This window comes from Pelodiscus sinensis, chromosome 1 (genome assembly GCF_049634645.1).
Source record: "Pelodiscus sinensis isolate JC-2024 chromosome 1, ASM4963464v1, whole genome shotgun sequence".
NCBI lineage: Eukaryota > Metazoa > Chordata > Testudines > Trionychidae > Pelodiscus > Pelodiscus sinensis.
This window is the reverse complement of record NC_134711.1, coordinates 163,230,197-163,248,312: the sequence shown is the minus strand read 5'-3', so window position 1 is coordinate 163,248,312 and position 18,116 is coordinate 163,230,197. Positions and strand designations below refer to the sequence as shown.

Below are 18,116 nucleotides of genomic sequence, written 5' to 3'. Positions count from 1 at the left end.
TTTCCCTCTGGCTGGGGAAATAGTAGCACTCTCACCCTGCTCCTGCACCCAGCCTCCCAGCCAGAGCCTGCACTTCACCCCGTCCTACACCCATTTTGTCATCATGGGATACATCTACACAGCACCCTAACTCCAAAAAAGATACCCAATTTGTGTTATGCAAACTGTGTATCTTATCAAATCTATTTTGAAATAGCTTATTTTGAAATTTGGCATGTCTACACAGATGCACCAAGGATTAGCAGGATGGCAAAATAGTGCACCCGTTATTTCGAAAAATATCTCTGGTGGGTCGCAGAAAGGTTTGTGTTGAGCAGGGTGGGTCACGGGCCAAAAAGTTTGAGAAGCACTGAGCTAATGAAAAGTCTCCTTTACAGGAAAATCAGTCTAGCTCCCTGCACTGAGGCAGGACCAAAGAAACCTAGATCATCCCTCACAGGTGTATGTCCAATCTATTCTGAAAGGCCTCTCATAATAGGGATTCCACAGCTTTTACCAGTTTCGCAAATGAAGGGAGGACTTCTATCACTAGCACTGAACTTAGTCTAAGAAAGAGAGAACATGCCTGATTTAACTGCCCTTTTAGTTGGAAAGCTTTCTCTAATATGCCGTCCTCCATGCTACATTTAAGCCCTTTATTTCTTGTTCTAGAAGCTGTAGACAGAGAGAACAATCGATCATGCTCCTTTTATAACAGCTTTTAACATATTTTAAGACTTGTCAGGTCCACCTTTGGTTTTCTTTTCTCAAGACCAAAGATTTTAAACCTCCCAACTCTTTTTTTCAAACTCTCCACATAGAGAAAAGGTTTGGAAAACTTGGCCATTTTTGGTGCTGTCTTCTGGAATGTCTCCAATTTGTCCACATCTTTCCTAAACTGTGGTGCCCAGAACTGGACACAGTGCTGCAGCTGAGGCCCTCGTCAGTGAGGAGTAGAGCAGCACAAGTATCTTCTGCGAGTTCAGGGATCAGTTGTATCTAATTATATACAAAAAGTATCAGCTCAGCCCAGATCTTCCTGCTAGAACAGCCAGAGGAAAGCTCCCATTTGGTTCACCTGGTAGAGCTACTGCCAATTAGGGATGTTAAATTTCTATTAATTAACTAATCAAATAGTTGATGGGATTTTCATCGACTATTCAATAAGAACTAGCATGGCGTTCCGCCTTTGAAATGTACAAGAGCCCCAGCAGGGGCTCTTGTGCATTTCAGAGCAGAAGCGCCTGCATGGAGCCCGGGGTCAATGGGGGACTCCCTGCTGACCCCGGGCTCCACACGGTGTTTCAATCTTTGAAATACATGTACATTTCAAAGTTGGAACACTGCCGCTGCGACCCTGCCCCTCCCACGGAGGTGGAGCTGGGGGGAATCGTGGCAATGATCAGGATGCACACCCCTGTCCAGACAGTGTCCTCCCCTAGCTCGTTATAGTCCAAGCCCCTGCCCAGGGTTTCTGTGAAAAGAGCTGATAGTCTCAGTTAAATTCCTCATGGGCATGAGTCCACATCAAACAACTGGCACCAATTGAGCCCTTGTTAACATTCTGAGCAGAGAGTCCCAGAACTGGATGGGGTGGGAACACAGGATGACATAGTCACCTAAAGACAGGGTCCTCCCTGCTCACGATGGGGGCACACAGACCACATAGGACTAGGAAATTTACATGGCTGCTGCCCATATTTTGTAAATATTGCAAATGAAGAGAGATCTTTTATCTCTAGTACTGAACTTTCACAAGTAGAGAACATGCCTCTATCAGTCACCAGTCTCGTAAACATCAATACTGTCTCTTTTTTCAGTCCTTATAAACAAGGTCATTGAATGGCTGCCTGGGGGCAAGAATGGCTTCCCCACAATCCATGGGCTGATCTACAAACCCACATTACAGTTATGCTACTTGTAATCAACAAGTATGTGGACAGAACTCTTACCCTGACCCCTCTAGATGCCTGGGAGAGAAAGCTAGTGTGCAACTGTGGGCCTGGGAACCAGAAACCATGTAGGGAGAACAGCCCCCTACAATGCAAAGGAATTAATATTATCTCTGCACTGGCATGGCCTAAGGCTTTTGAAGGGTGTATTTTCAATTAGACTATTCTGCAGCATCCAGCACTGACAATAAAACAAAAAGTCCATTATTATCAAAGTTAAGCTCAAGATTCAAAGGGGGACACATCTTATCAGAGGCTTATATTTGCCTTTCAAGAAAATCTAGTTTCTTATATTTCAAGGACACTTCCCATGTTGCTGGTAACTCCGCTCAAGCCCTCATCCTCTGCAGATTTTGTACCTTAGGGTTCTGGTTCGGCCCGCTGACAGATGTGTGTAAAAGGGAGCAACTAGCCCAGTGATAGCAAAGAGTCCAGAATTTGTGGCAGTGGCCAGAGCCATGGACCCCTTAAACTGTTGCCGGAGCACCATGCCGTGTGCTCCAGGCCGCACTGAAGACTTCCCCGCCCCAGCCCTTCCCCGGAACAACACCTGAGTGCTGCAGCCCGTCTTGCTGTTAAAAGTCCACTAAAGGAGCTAGGCAGGGCAGATATGCAGTTATGTCACAAAAGACTTGTTTAGGGTCTGCTAAAATTCTTAGTGAAGGCCATGAGAGCATGATCTCAAGTAAATTTTCATGAGCCTGTGATTTCAGTACCTTAGCAAATGCACTAGTCCTAAACAAGAATCATGGCCTACCAAGATACACATCACAAACTTCAACCATTTTTCCTGGATTCCTGTTTTTTAAAAAGCATTGGCCCACTTTTTTTATGGTTGGAGAGTGTTTCATTTGAGTACATAATCATTTACAGTGTCCCCTGGCATGTTGGCTGCCACCCCCAGCAAGGGACCAGTGATTTGTGATCTTAATTCCATCATGTACTAATTGGGGGGGACGCTGTACCCCTGACAGACCCTCTCAAAGTTGAGGAAAAAGTTCTCTACATTATCTCCCACTTGGTACACGGGGAGTTTCCTGGGGGGTTGAATAGTGATGGAGGCAGGGTTGTTGGGTGGGGTACCTGGAGTGTCCGATCGCTTCGCTTTCTCTAGCGCAACGTGGGCCTCCGCTTGTCTCACCTGTGCTTCTACTTCTGCTCACCTCACCTCAGCCTCCACTTGAGCGTGCTTCAACTCGGCCTCTGCTCGCCTCGCCTCCACTTGTGCACGCTTCTCCTCCATCTGCAGGAGAAACTCCATCTCTTCCTCCATTAAAGGTCTGCCTGCTTTAAAGGCAATTTCCCACACAAAAGGCAGTGGTGAGCAAGGAGGAGGGCTGCCATCTGCTGCTCCTGCCCCCTCATGGTTACTTCCCCTTGGACTCACAGGGACATGCTGTTGACTCCCCTGCTCGGGGTGTGACTATTCCCTGGAGCTGGACATCTTGCCTTGATCTGAGGCTGTTTCTACCTCAGGGTATTGCTTAGGATGGGTTGGTTGCTCTAGGGCTACCTTGCCTGACTGCAAAAGCATGCACTGGGCTGTTTCCCTGCCCTATTCTATCCTAACTATCCAGTTGCCCCGAAAGCTAAAAAAAAAACCTCTTTGGGTTGGATTGTCTGACTTTAAGGTTCACCTGCTGTGTGCCTTTTCCCAACACACCAACTGAAAAGAAAAAGAAAAAAAACTCCAAAGCTTGCAACTAGTCAAAATTAAAACATGTGTCCTTTTAAAATTCTGGGTTCTCAAAATGATCCCACCGTTCTGCCACCATATCAAGGCTGTTCCTCACTCTGGCACGATAAATGCAGAAGTTAGGGGCCCACATGAGCACTCCAAAACCTTGCCTCTACAGGTTCCGGTAAGAAAAAAACTTCCCCCCAAAATCCTAATGTCCAGATTTTGGAGAATCTGCTGCCACCACCCAAATAATTCCACGAAAACCAGAGAAGAGATCACTTGGGAAATCTCCTCCTTAAGGTAAAACTCTCCCCCTGCTCTAACCTCCGTTCTACTTGGAGTTGGGAAAAACAGAGGGAATCCACAGGCAACCATGGACTTTTCCCTTGTAACTAGGTGCTGAGTCCTAAAGACACAACAATCAACCAATCCTGGTTAATTAGAAAAGAAAACAATTCTTTTATTATCAAAACATAATAAAAGCATAGTAAAGTGGCTAGATGGAAAGAGACACCAATTAATATAGATACTAAGGGAAACCCCCTGGGTTAACAGACTTAGTTACAAAAGAAAAAACACAATTAACAGCTCAGACATTATTTCCAAATCCCCAAACAAAGAAAACAATAAACCCTGAAGGACTAACTAAACTTTTCCCTACTTACACCTTGTAGGAAGTCTGTTCTTGGAGAGAGAAGTGTCTCCCATCTCCCTTAGTACTTGGAAGAGACTGCTCTGAATCTCAAATAAAGAAGAGAAAGAAAACCCCTCTTTTCCAGTTTGAAATTCCTACCTGCATTGTTATTGGCTGACCAAGCCTGACTTGATGACTTCCTGAGGTCTCTTCCGGCTCTATGATTCTATGACAACTGGATCCCTGGCTGGATACAGAGATAACCCTTTAGTTACCAGGTGCTGGTCAGCACTCCTGATTATGACACCAACATCTCAGAATCTCCCAATCCAGGTGGGCATTCCTGGATGACAGGTGCAGGTGGAAAGATCAGGGCAAAGGCAATTTGACAGATGTGAACCTAACTCCTAACTCACCTTTCACAGCTCAGAGAGGTTCCTGCAGCACCACTCAGGATGACCCTAGCCCGCACCAGGATGGCCTGCACCAGGGGTTGAGCTGATCCTCAGCAGCTCCTCAGTAGAGAAAGTACAAGCCAGCCTCTCACTGTCCCTGCATCAATGCTTGTATAAAAGGGAAATTTTAGTGAGACAAGGGAACTGCTCATTGCTCAGCCAGCACATAAATCTTAACTCAGCTTGTATGGATTCAATATGCTTGAACTAAGCTTTTGCCACACTAGTTATTCCTTCTTTTGATATTTAAAGCTGCACAGAGCCATAAAACTGGGGAACAAAACTGCCCTTTCCATTGGACGCTTTGGGGTGGCCACCCTAGATCCCATGCTTTGGGCATCCCACAACGGCTACCTCAACCATCCTATGGCTGGAACAATCCCTCATATCAAGGTTATCCTAGGGCAGACTGGGGGATTACGTGCGGGACCTGGCACTGGGCAGCAGCAGGGGTCGGGCCTTTGCACTCACCATGGCAGTGGGAACCACAGGAAATGGAGTGATACATGCAGGAGCTTGCTCTGGTCTGCCTCCATCTCCAGATGAGCACTAGCCCCTGCTTGCTCCTCCACATGCTTGGGGGAAGGGAGGCACTGCATGTAACCATGAAGGTTAGCCAGTGAGCCCAGACTTACCGGTTAACCATTTAACTATGTACACTATCACATCCCGAACTGATACCCACCCTTAATCCATGCCTGTTCCCATTCCCAGCTCCAGGAGTTATGGCCACTGGCTGCACTCAGGGCTAGAGTCTCCCTTCTGCTTATGGCCTCTTTGCAGCATTCAGGCAGAGTGAAAGGGCCAAAAAGATGGATTAATCAGCTACCTGGGGAGGATTCTTCTGGGGTAGGGAAAATCCCTGGGTGGCTCTGTGCCATTTCTCCCCCCAGCCCTTGGTGTGGGACAGTGTTTCTCAAAGCGGGCTGTGGACCCACTCTGAGGCTATGTCTACATTACGAGGTTATTTCAAATTAATAACTCCTGCAATAACTCTTTTGAAATAAGCTTATTCCTCTTCACAAGTGGGAGTTGTTATTTTGAAACTAACCAATTAGCCCGTCATAAGACAGGATTTTCAGGTCTCTCCTCCACGTCAGTCTTCTCTCCTGAGCCTCCAGTCTCTCGTTCCATCTCTCTCTCTCTTTCTCTTCTCCTCCTACTTCCTCCCCCCCCCCCCTCAGCTCTCCTCCCCCTCCTGCCTCTCACTCGTGGAACAGTGGAGCCCAAATGGCCGTTTGGGCTCCGCACTCCCCATGCTGCATGGGGGGCGCGGAGCCCAAACGGTCCCTTGCGCTGCTTGCTCCCACGCAGCGACCTGGCTGAGCGGCGCAGAAGTCAGCCGAGAGCCATGGCGGGAGGCGAAGGGAGGTGGGGTGATGATGTTCACGGCCAGGGGGCGGGGCCTGGAGCCGCTGTCAAGCTGCATGTCACCGCCCCAACCCCCTTTCCCTCCCACCGTGGCACTTGGCTGACTTCTGCGCCACTCAGCCGGGCCGCCACGGGGGAGCAAGCGGAGCAAGCGGCCATTTGGGCCGCACACTCCCCATGCAGCACAGGCCGCCCATAGGGAACAGCCAGCATTTCGGCGTTACAGACTCACAGACACTGGGCTACTATATATATGATAACCAGCCCCTTGTTTCAGGGTTATATAAGAGGCTTGGTAGTGTCGTTGCTCTCCTTATTTCGAGTGAAGACATGCCCTGAAAATGCTGCTAACGGGCCGCTTCAGTTTTTTTACTTACCAGCTCCACACCCACGGAATCTCATGGCTCCCATTGACTGTGGTTTGCCGTTTGCAGACAAGGGGAGACACAGGAAGCAGTGTGGACCCGGCCGCTGCTTCCCATGGCTCCCCTTGGCTGCCAACAGTGAGCCACAGCCAATGGAAACTGGATGAGTAAACAAACTGGAGTAGCCTGTTAGCAACTTTCTCAGAGTGGGTCGGCGGCCCACTTTGAGAAACACTGCCGTAGATGTGGCTGGGGGGAAAATGGTGTCTGGCCAGAGCACATCTGCACTCTGGATGTCCCAAGCAGCCAGAATGGCCTCCTGAGATCAAGAGTAGTCAGGCAACAGCTGTGAGGTTACTCCCACGTACACTGGGGTCTAAACTAGTCCTTGTCTGGCCCCAGAATTGGGGCGGTTTAAAGGTGGTGCCAAGCCTCTCTGGCCCACCCTCTTCACTATGTGGAGCACGGCTCAGACAGACTCTAGCATCAGGGCCAAAGAAAGCATCATGCTCAGTCAGTTTAATGAAGTATTTGTGAAGTCTCCAAATGTCTGTTGGGAGCCACATTGCCCTAGTGCCCTGTTGGGGCTTCAAGGTCACATTAAAACCCCCTTCCAGAGAGAAATCCAGGAGGGTTCCATGTCTGCATTCCATTCTGGCCATTTTAAGACTAGTTCCATAGCAGCATGTATGGAAATGTGGGTGTATAGGACCCAGTTTCTCTCTCCATTGGGTCATAAGAAAGAAAATAAGAGATGATGCCTGGGGAATTCTGCTCAGACTAGTTCCAGTTTGCTATAACTGGAAGAAATGACACTCAGTTCAAAGCCTTGACTAACAAGCCGTCAGTATCCCTCACTTGAGCAGGGACAGAGACAGCAGGTCCTTTGTGCCTTCAAGATTAACATTAGCATCAACACCCAGCAACAATGCCATAGTTTAGAGAGGCCCAAGCAGGCATCTGACTCAGCGTCTAGGCAGGATATTGATTAGAGGCACTATTCTTTATTCCTCTGCTATTGTTTAAACACTCACTGCCCTTGTGACACAACCACCAGCCGTGGGAAATCAGCAGCTATGGTGTTAAAAAGTGCTCTTATCACCAAGCTCAGCAAAAAAGTCTGTTACAGATGGTGTGTCTGATAGGCAGAGAAAGGCATTATAACAGCATCTGATTCTGGGAGTGGAGTGCAAACCGGGTGCCCGAGCATACCTCCCTACACATATTATTTGATTTAGCTCACCAGCAATCCAACACTTCCTGACCCTGAACTCTCCACGCTGTAATTAGAGAGGCTGCTCAGTGTACCAAATCCCTAAGCTGCCAGTAATGTGCCAAGTGTACCGCTACTTGGAGGCAAACACAGGAAGAAGTGCAAGAGACTCCACTAGGAGATAACTATTGCTATTGATTTAACATGGAATATGCTCAAATACTACAGTGATGGGTGGCAGTACAAAACTCTAGTTAAGAAAGAGTATTTTGAGTCATCTGCTAATCTGGCTATCTCCCTGTTCATCCCTCTTTCCAGAGGGAAACTTCAGAACTTTCATTCATGCTTAAATTTGATACTTTCCAAATGGGCCTTAACAAAGATGTTAATTATCTTACCCATTACAAAGATAGCTTCCCCTCTTATCACCCCTGATTAGCCATTCATTGACTCATACATAGCTATTCCCTCCCTCCCTCTTCCTCACCCCACCTTCTGTACTAAATCTGATTTGTCAGTTTAATAATGTGTTCACTTTTTTCATTGTATTCCTTTGGTATATATGGTCATGCCAATTCTCTTCCAGAATATGATCTGAGGAAGTGGGTCTGGCCCATGAAAGCTCATCACCTATTAAACCATCTTGTTAGTTTTTAAAATGCTACATAGCTTTTCCTTTTGTTTTAGCAAGATCAGACTAACACGGCTACCTCTCTACTACTTGCTCTTACATGGATCTTTGGAACACTCCACTTTTAATCTCTTTCCATGCTGAAAGTTGACAAAACTTCCTGTTCTTTATTTTCTAGCTTTTTAGTTTCTGATCTATAACAGAACTTTCCCTCTCAGCCTGTAACTACAGGCTGAACCTTCAAAATCCAGGACTCTTTGTTGTGGCAATATCTGTGGTCCGGCAAGGACCATGGATGTTGCTGGCCAGAAACCCTGGTGGCTGGGAATGGGGCCCGCTGGGAGTCCAGTTGCAGGGAGGCTGGCGGGTCAGCTGCAGCAGGACAAGTGCGCTGGGGGAAGGGGAGCTGGCAGCAACTGGGAAGCCCCCGGCTTTGCCAGCAATGGAGGGACTGGCAGTCACCAGGGAGGAAGCCCCCGGCCAGACCGGCAGCTGCAGGGCTGGGGCCAGGATTCCGCAGCCAGGAACCCCAGCCAGGTGGGACGGTGCAACCCCAGTGGCAGTGGGGCCAGCAGCCAGGAGCCATTCCAGACAAGGGCAGAATCCAAGGGGCTGGTACCCGGAGAGAGCTGATGGTCAGTGGGGGAACTCTGACCTCCCCTGGTCTGGCAAAATTCCTGGTTTGGAACCACTCGAGTCTCAAGGATGCCAGACCAGGGAGGTCCAACCTATATTGGTTTTTCTTAATAGACTTTTCATGGGCTGGGGGAAAGGGATTTTGCCCAAGGATTTTTGAAAAGCCAGATACATGGTTTCCACCAGTTCTCCTTTCTCTACTATTTTACTGACATGCATGAGAATTTCTAGTAGACGGGAGAGGCACAGTTATGTTTACAGAAACTATGCCAATCGGTCACTGTTATGGACCTGATCTGGTGTCCATGGAGGTGAATGTGAATCTCCTCAGTCCACAAGCCATATTTAAACAGGTGTTTTATAAGGGTATGTAATTTTTGCTTCAACCAATTTCCTGGTTCTGGCCTAGAGCCTGGCTCACTAGTCTGTCATTCCTCCTGCCTTTTAAAAACTAGATGCAACATTTCTTCACTTCACTTCTCCAGTATATTAGCTGGTTTGAATCAGAGACTGGATATTTTTGTGAGCTTCATTGAGAAGTTCCTCCCAACCTCTTTGCCGTGGACCATGTGTACCTAGCGACATGCTGCTCTCTAGTTTATCAGTTTGTTCCAGCACCTCCCCTTCTGACACTTTTTGTGACAATGCCTCAGCTTAACTTCTGGCACTAAAGAGTAACGACCTGATCCAGAGCTCTCATAAACCCCACCCCATCTGCCCGCCCACTCACCTGCCCGTCCTCCAGACAGCTTTCCATCTCTCTGAGACTGAAGTGTCTTTAGAACTGTCTTTAGTATCTATCTGGGGAATCCCCCAAGTATAAAGAATGTGCTCCTGGTGTAGATCTGACCTAGGTGGCCCTACTTCACCCACTCCTGACTCCAGCATCAGTGCCGGGGATGTCAAGGCATGCCCTGGAGCACTGTTGTACTTTGGAAATCCCAGCAGCAGCACAGACCCTGGGGCTCTCTGTAATTTAGAGCAGTCCTGCAGCTGCACTAAGTAAGGCCAGGGATGAAATGTCCCCAAGCAGTCCCAAAGACTGGAAAGGTGCAATGGTGGCTTAAGGCAAAAAAAGTTGCAATAAATTACTCTAAGAAAGTACATGCATACAATGTTAAATAGATGCAAATAGTAGCATTAAAACACTTTCGGACAATTGTTTTAAGTTTTGAATGTATTTTGAGCTTACAAACAGTTTTAACTTTGGTTTTGTCAAATAAAATTAGCATAGATCTATATGGTTATAAATTGATAAACATATTCACAACTTTCAAGGCTTTTTGATTTATTTAATATTTGCATCAGAGTTTGAAAGAAAATAACAGTGCAAGTGAACTCTTCATCTTTTATGTTTCGAGTCTTTCCAATAACAAATACATACCCAACTACATGTGTATTAAGCAAAAGAATCATGAATAATTACTATGAAATATCTATTACAATTCTAGCATCACTACTGAAAATGTATTTTTATATGGCAATACAAATTAAAATAAAATATGCATGAATCATGTATAATTATTCTACTCACCAACAGTGGAAAACCAGACAGATTCTCAGCTGGACAAGGACTGTGAAATTTGGAGTGAATTCAGTCAAGACAATTGCACAGTTGATTGTCAGTCAGAATGCAGTGATTATGCAACTTAATGTTGTTCACTGTTGAGAATGGCAAATCATACACATATATTAAGCCAATCATAGTTACAATGTTCTATGCCACTTTTCTCAAGTGTGGATACTCGGAGTCCAGCACAAGGTAGTCCAGAAAGTTTCAGATGTAGTTTCAGAGTGTTGCACCTTAAGCACTTCATCTGCTTATTAATTAGTAAACTCCAGCAGTAGTTTTGCTTTTCCAACATCTGAAAAGGGTGCTTTTGCTTGATCACACCAAGTGCCATTTGCTTATAGCATGAATGGGTTCCTTACAAACAAGAAGGTGTCTTTAACACTTTCAAATTCTTAGGCTATCTGCAGCAAGTGTTGAAAAAACCTGTCCAGAAATGGTGCCATCAATTCATGTTTGCAGTGTCCCAGCAGTTTAGCAACACTGCATATGCAGCATCTCCCCAGTTCCCAAATCACTTTTGAAGAATCTCAGCTTGTTCTAAAGTGAAGTGACACTGTTGTGGAGCTTCGTTACACTGTTATTTTGCCCCTATAGCTTTAAGTTGAAATCATTTAAATGACCTGTTCTATCAACAAGGAAAGGTGGGATGTTTGTGCTTGTGGCAACCTTCAAAAATACCTGTTGCTCTTCTACTTTTTTCCCTGGAATGTTATGTATATATTCCTCCCCATGAACTCAAATTCTGCATCACCTTCTCAGTACTGGCCCTCTGCTCTGCCAAAGGATGGCATTATGAAACAACAGGTCCTCATACTCAACAGATACTTCTGAAATAAATGTATTGAACTATCTGTGTTGCAGTGATGACTTGAACCATAGGAAGCTGACAAATTTAATCACCATTGACATTATCTTTGCATACTCGTTGCTAAGCTTTGCACAAAGTGGGATTTGGTGAATTACACAGTGATAGGAAATCAAGTGCACATCTTGCAGATGTTTTACAAACCTTCGGTGAGTACCAATCACAGCAGGCGCACACCATCTGTTGTAATTGACACAAACTGAGTCACGTCAAAGCCTTCATTAGACAAAACAGTTTGAACTGACTTAAACAAATCCTCACTTGTTGTATGATTGTTATAGGGTGTAAGGAACAACAAATCATCCACAAATTTCTCTCCAGCAAAAAAATCAGGCATACTGCAATGGGTGGCATATGAACCATGGGCCTGGGGAGGATAGCTCCTGGCTCATCTCCCCTGCCTGAGGTCCTATCCCTCCCTTGCCTGCCAGATCCCAGAGCTTCCCTCCTCCCCCCAGCCACTTCCCTCCTCACCCCAGCCCTGGGGTACCTGAGCAGCCCCCAGCCCTGGAGCAGGCAGGCAGCATGGCCCTAGGCCTGGAGTGCCAGGTGAGTGAGCAGCATAGCCCCCAGACCCCCCACCCCCAGAGCACTGGGTGGGCAGCATGGCACCAGCCTGGTCATGGAGGAAGAGCACTGGCAGGAAGCAGAAAGGGGGGTTTAGGAGTGAACTGGAGGGGGGATCACGCAGGGCTATTTGGGGGGAGACAGCCTCCCCTGATTCGCAATACCTGCCGTCCATGCATACGTGCTGCTTGAGTTGTATCCCTGATATCATAGGATTCATCTGCTGCCAAGGAAAAATTTCCCATTTTCCACTTCTCACACAAATGCTTGAAAATGTCTTGCACCATCATCTCAACATGCCCAGTAGTAGTTGTGTATGAGACTGGCAGTTGTCTGAAGGTATCAGCAATGTCTCTCTTCTCTGCATAGAGGGTTCCAGCTGTAGTAACCGCACACTGCTTAATAACGTCCATATCTGTTAAAGATTTCCTGTGTTTTGCCATTATTACCAATGCACCTCAATGAAACTTCAATTGCCTTTTCCTGAGTCCAAACAGCCTTTGAAATAATATTTGTGCTCTGAAAATAAGCATTCTTCAATGAAGTGTCCTTGTCTTACCTTAAACAGGAACTTAGTGGGTATTTACGGTCAAAATCCATGTGTTTCATTTCACAGTACCATTTGATATTTTCACTTAGTAATAGCCAGTGTCTGTACAAATTAAACATGCTGGTGAACCCTTTGTCTATTTTGTCAAAATAAAACAGTGTTAGTCCAGTCTTCGTTAAATGAACGTTTTTTGGTGTTACTTTTTTATTGCCATCTTTAATATGGTGCTAGTAGATGTCAAAAGTGCCAGAGCAGGATTTCCTTTGCTCTGGGGCTCTGCACCCCACAATCACAGGCTAGGGAGTGGGAATTCAGGGAGGGAGAGGAGAAGGGGGAGAGGTACAAGAGACCTCTCTTGTCAGAGGAGTAGAGGAAAGGGAAGAGCAGAATTGCCCCAAGGCAACTGAACTCTTTCTTCTCCTTCCTGAATCTGGAGGGGCACAGCTAGAGAGCACCACCTGCTTCCTGAAAGGAGCCAATCAGAGGAGGCTTCTCTGAGACTGACAGGAAATATGCACCGCTCAGAAGCTGAGGAGGAAATGTTGGCATTTCATTTGTAGGGTCCACAATGGTGATCCAGGAGTGACATTTCAGATTGTGATGGAGGGTGGGGATTGGTAACTTTAACCAAGGTTCCAGGGGTGACCTGGTTATTAGCTCTGGGACAGCAGGGCACCCATTCTCAGCCCTGTATGTGAGGGGGTTCAGCCGGTCAACCCTGCATGCCAGCCGGGACTCCCACTGTCAGCCCCACATGCATGACACTACTCCAGTTGTCAGCCCAGTGGGCACCATTTAGAAAGGCTGAGAGGGACCCTCCCCCCGAGTTTTGTGTCCATCCAGGGCAGCTGGGGCTCCGGCTATCAGCCCCTGGCCTGGCAGGTTCATGTGAGCAGTGCTCCCACTGTGAGGCCCAGTAAGCATGCAGGGTTGGCAGAAAAGCCAGGGACCCCCACCCGCCCTAAACTGTGTGATCTCTTTGACCAGGGGCACACAAAGCACTATTGCCACAGATGGGTTACTCCTGGCCTCACAAGTGTGTTGTGGCCCCTGTGAAGCAGTGAAATCCTTCAATCACGGTGGTAGCTGGTGGTGGCGGTGGCAGCTGCAGGGGAGGGATACAGTCTTGGTGCTATACTCCTCCACCTTACCCACAGACTAAGCTTCCCCAAAACTGCCAGCTTGTGGTCAGTCCTCTAACCGCACTATTCCCCCTTGTACTCACTGCCCACTCCAGCCCCAGAGTTTTTCAAACTCGTCAAAAATAGCTGGCAATTGGATCCAGCCTGCAGGCTGCCTATTGATATTCCTGCTCTAAAATGTGTTGAACTGCAAATAAAATCTTAGTATCCATATACTTTAGCACAATACAGCTTGTCATTGGTTCAGCAATCTCAGTACCATTTATCACATGCCATTACTGATCTTCTTGCAAGTCCCTTAAAAGTTACTCCAGCTATCTAGCTCACTGCCTCTCCAGGTAGCACCGTGGTGTCTACCTTACCGACTGATTTTAGTTTGCTGTAGGAGTATAAATCTGATTCATAGTGGGGTAAAATAACTCCAACATTTTCTTACTAGTGATTTCCTAAAGGATATTTTTTATACTAAGCAGCTTAGGACAGATTCCATGGGCAAGGAGAAGAGTCACACCTCACTGGAGACGGAGAAATGGAAAGGCTTGTTCAGGCGTTAAGATTTGCTGATGGGCACGGGAAGAAGGGCTCTCCTGACTTTTTGCTGGAGAGAGAGGAGGTGGCACTTGTGGTGGCAGGAGACACCTATTGTTTCCATGGTTTACAGGAGCACTGTAACCTGTGCCTGCTAGAGCTAAGCTGAATCTGTGAACCTGTTAGGTTGTCCACTCTAATCCCTTCAGTATCCAATGGCATGAAGAGCCATAACAACCGCTCTGTGGCCAGTATCTCTCATGTGTTCCAAACAATCTGGGAGCTGCAGACAAGTGCTGATATCTAAGCCCAGTAACTGGAACAGGTTGCTCAACATTTTCCTATCAGCACATTCAAGGCCCTTTAGATTCCTTCCCAGAAAGCCCTAGTCTGCAGCCATCTGTTCTCCTATACAAATTCAGAGCTCTCTATTATGGTCATAAAACTATTGACAACACAAACACAGAATCATGCAGATGAGAGTATTTAAGAAACATTTACCAGATGTGAGGTGATGCTACATCATTCTGTGCAGCACATTTCAGAACTTCCTTCTACTGAGAGCTGTTAAATTTTTACCATCCCTGAGCCTGGAAGTTAGCTCTTCACAGGGACTGACCTGGGCAAATAGTCAGAATTCCCATTTTCCCATCCACCCCATCCTCTGGAAAAATTTTGCATAGCTTTGAACCATTTCCATTTATATTCTCCATTGATTGCCCTTTTTGTGGTCATATCCCGTGGTGTTCCTGATTTGGTGACTGCACTCCCAAATACTAAGTGCATTGTTTTGAAACCAGTCTTGGATTCCCTTTGATCTTAGAAGAACCCACTGAAGTTTCTTTTTCCTTCTTCAGGGGGAGTGGACGGGAGGGGAGATTAGGGGAGGGGAGAGGAGGGGAGGTCAGGTCAACAATGGTTAATTATGTGAAGCCCTAGCTTAGTCCACATGGGCATCACATGTGAGAACCATCTATCCACTATCATGTGCCTCTTGGTTTCTCACACTTACAGAACCACAAATCACTGCTGAGAGTGGGTAAGAGTTTTCCTTGGGATTTGTTAAGGTTTTTCTTATCACCTCAGATGTCTCGCACTGAGGTGGCACTTCCTCTTGTTTTTTTTGTTCTTTTTAACAGTATAATTGATGTTTTCCCACAAGCTGTTCTCAAGGGGACTCAGACCATATTTGGGGACTGCCTGGATAGCTCCAGCTGAAACTAAATAATTTCTTAGCCACATCAATTTTGTAAATGATTTTTAGCCTCTCCCCGCAAAGCCAGCTCCCCTAGAGCTAATATCAATAACTAATCCAATGCTATTATGAAATTCTTGTATGAGTTCATATGTGAGTTTTGGCCCAGAAAAGATTGCACCAGTACCAATCCACTCTGGTACCATGTGACAGTCACACAATCAGTTAGATGCAAAATCAACAAGCCTCAAAGGGAACATGTAGATAATGGTTAAAAAGTTTGTGCATTTTATCTCAGCTGCGCTAAGTCCCATGATCATGCTGCACATTCCCTCCTTCTGATTTCAGATGCAGGATGCACATTCAGGATGGGAAGGAAGTGACTCCCATCATTGCTCTGCACAACCACCTGAGGCTGTGCAACACAGAAATTGCACAAAAAGTCTTTCCAGCTCTTTTTGGGCAAAGAAGGTCACTATAGTGCTACGCCTTGAGGGTTGACACACGTTGGCTAAGCAGCATAAAGCTTGCTTCTCCTCTTCCTGATACAATAATTGCTCTGTTCAGAGAGGACTTCAGTCTCTGAGTCAGACACCAGCACTAAAATCACTAATAAAAGGAGCAGACAATAAGAATTTTTTCTCACTTATTTGTGCAATTAAATAGCTCTTCATTTTTACCTATTGGGTCATGTCTTTAAACGTTTTAAGAATGCTTCTAAAGATAGCCATCTGGCTTCAGGTAATATGGCCTGTCAAAGGAACTCCTTATACCTCTCCTTCTTTAAATTCTTTCTTCACTCCCCCCCCAGAAAGATTCCATCAGGGAAGAAGGCTCCAGAACCTTTAATCCTAATGGCAAAAGCACCATGTTCAGGGTAGGATCAAATCTTGGGTCCCCCACCTCCCTATCAGGGTTAATCATCATGGTTGTGAAGAAGGCCCCATTTTCTCTCTTCCCACAGCAAAAATCATTTTCTTTGAAGTGAGGCAATTCACCTCCCACACCTTAGTGTCCTCCCCTCTTTCCTCTCCCCATCACGCCCTCCCACCTCTTCCCATCCAAAGGTTTCTAACCTGGTGTTGTTTTCTTACACTTCTGGCACTTTCCTCCCTCTGAGACTTATGCTCTGGAGCCAGGAATCCCTCCCCTGCAACAGCTAGTGGGGGAGTAAATGGCCTCCTGAAGCAGGTGCCAGCACTGGTCTCCCCACCACTCTGAAGATAGAGGTCCCAGAGCATTTTTACCTGGCAGTAACTGTCCACTCAGCAATTTCCAAGTTATCACATCTGCCTTCATGTTGCCACAGATGGATTATCACTCTACATGGTAACCTGTTATGCCTTTTGTGGCAGGCATTAGCATAGTATATATCACAACTGGCATATCACAGAAGTAACATTTATGCACACTGGCAACTTCACCCATATGAGCAGCGCCATCACAGACAAAAGGACTATCCTCATACATAAAGTTTCTCACATGCCCAAGTTTTTGCAGGATCAGAGTCAACAAGATTAATATGACAAGAATACCTGCTGGTGTTTGGCTGCAGCATACAGGTTTCAAAGCCAGAAGCCTGGGGTGACTACTTGTAAGTGACTAGGTTATGAATAAGTTACACGGGTTACTCCAAACAACGCATCTAAAACATTTACCCTAACAAACACTATCTGGTGTTTTGCTTGCAGCACATTTTAGACCAAAGATATTTTTAAAATATTTGTGAAGAGCTTATATCTGCCATAACCCCCTGCCAATAAAACAGGCTGTCTTCGGGCCTGCGTCAGCATTGCACTTAGGCAGGTGCTTGCCTAGAAACAAGTGTTTAAGCCTCACTGAATTCAATGGGATGTAAATATGTCTACAAAGTTAAGCATGTGCATGATTATGATTCTATGTAAGGGCTTTGCTGAATGGGAATGCTCTGATGGACCATGACTTTAAAAGATGTAAAGAGCTCAAAGTGACAGACACTGTAAATATACTTTTAAACCTCTAGGAAGATGCCTTTTCTGCATATCAAGAGGTTGCAGTTTTGACAGACAGTATCTTAGGATCTTCCAGAGATCATTTAATCACACAGCTCTCTTATGAATCATAGCAGGGACATCTAGCCCTAGCAGGCTCACACCTTAAATGTGTCTCTCTGACCCAGGGCTGAATATTGTCTGAGACTTCAGAGAGCAATGGAATTTTAAATCCCTGCTTTTTGAGCTGCTCAGAGGTTGGGAGTGTTAGAATGTTGTAGCTGTCTTGGCTTAGGCTATATCAAGACTACAGAGTTTTTCCGGGATACTAAAGTTATCCCGAAAAAACTCTGCCGCGTCCAGGGAATGCGTCTGCTCTTGTGACATTTTTTGCGGAAGAGCAGACGTGCTCTTTCGGAAGCCCCGTCTTCCTCCTGCTGTATTTTTTTCCTTTGCATAGCTCAAAGTGGCTGAGTACCACTCCCCAACTTTCACATAAAAGCATAGCCTGGGCTAAAACTTAGTATGGAAGATTTCAACCAGTAAGGAGATTTTTCTGGTGATATCTTGGAAAAGTGTGGATGCACCTTCACTTTATCATGAAAATCCCATGCTGTAACAGCCTCCCTGAGTCACCCACCCTAAAATTCTACTTGCACTTTTCACAGACTAGAAACCTCTGCTCCTTTTAGATATATATATTTTTTTACTTTCCTGTGTTTTCACAAAGACATAAACAGGAATGAAACTGTGAGGCTTGTCGTGAGCCTTTCAAATAAATAGCTCTGCCATCTTTTTAGTAATTTGAC

General features: G+C 46.1%; 1 long non-coding RNA gene across 1 annotated transcript; it reads right to left on the bottom strand.

Annotated features, from left to right (window-relative positions):
- Window positions 1-2,978: 2,978 nt before the first annotated feature.
- LOC142826908 (uncharacterized) lies at window positions 2,979-5,370 on the bottom strand. The gene is made up of 3 exons (XR_012901169.1): window positions 4,663-5,370; window positions 4,406-4,493; window positions 2,979-3,218 (listed from the first exon to the last, which is right to left on the bottom strand). It is a non-coding gene; the product is annotated as an uncharacterized LOC142826908 (long non-coding RNA).
- Between the last annotated feature and the right edge of the window lie 12,746 nt (window positions 5,371-18,116).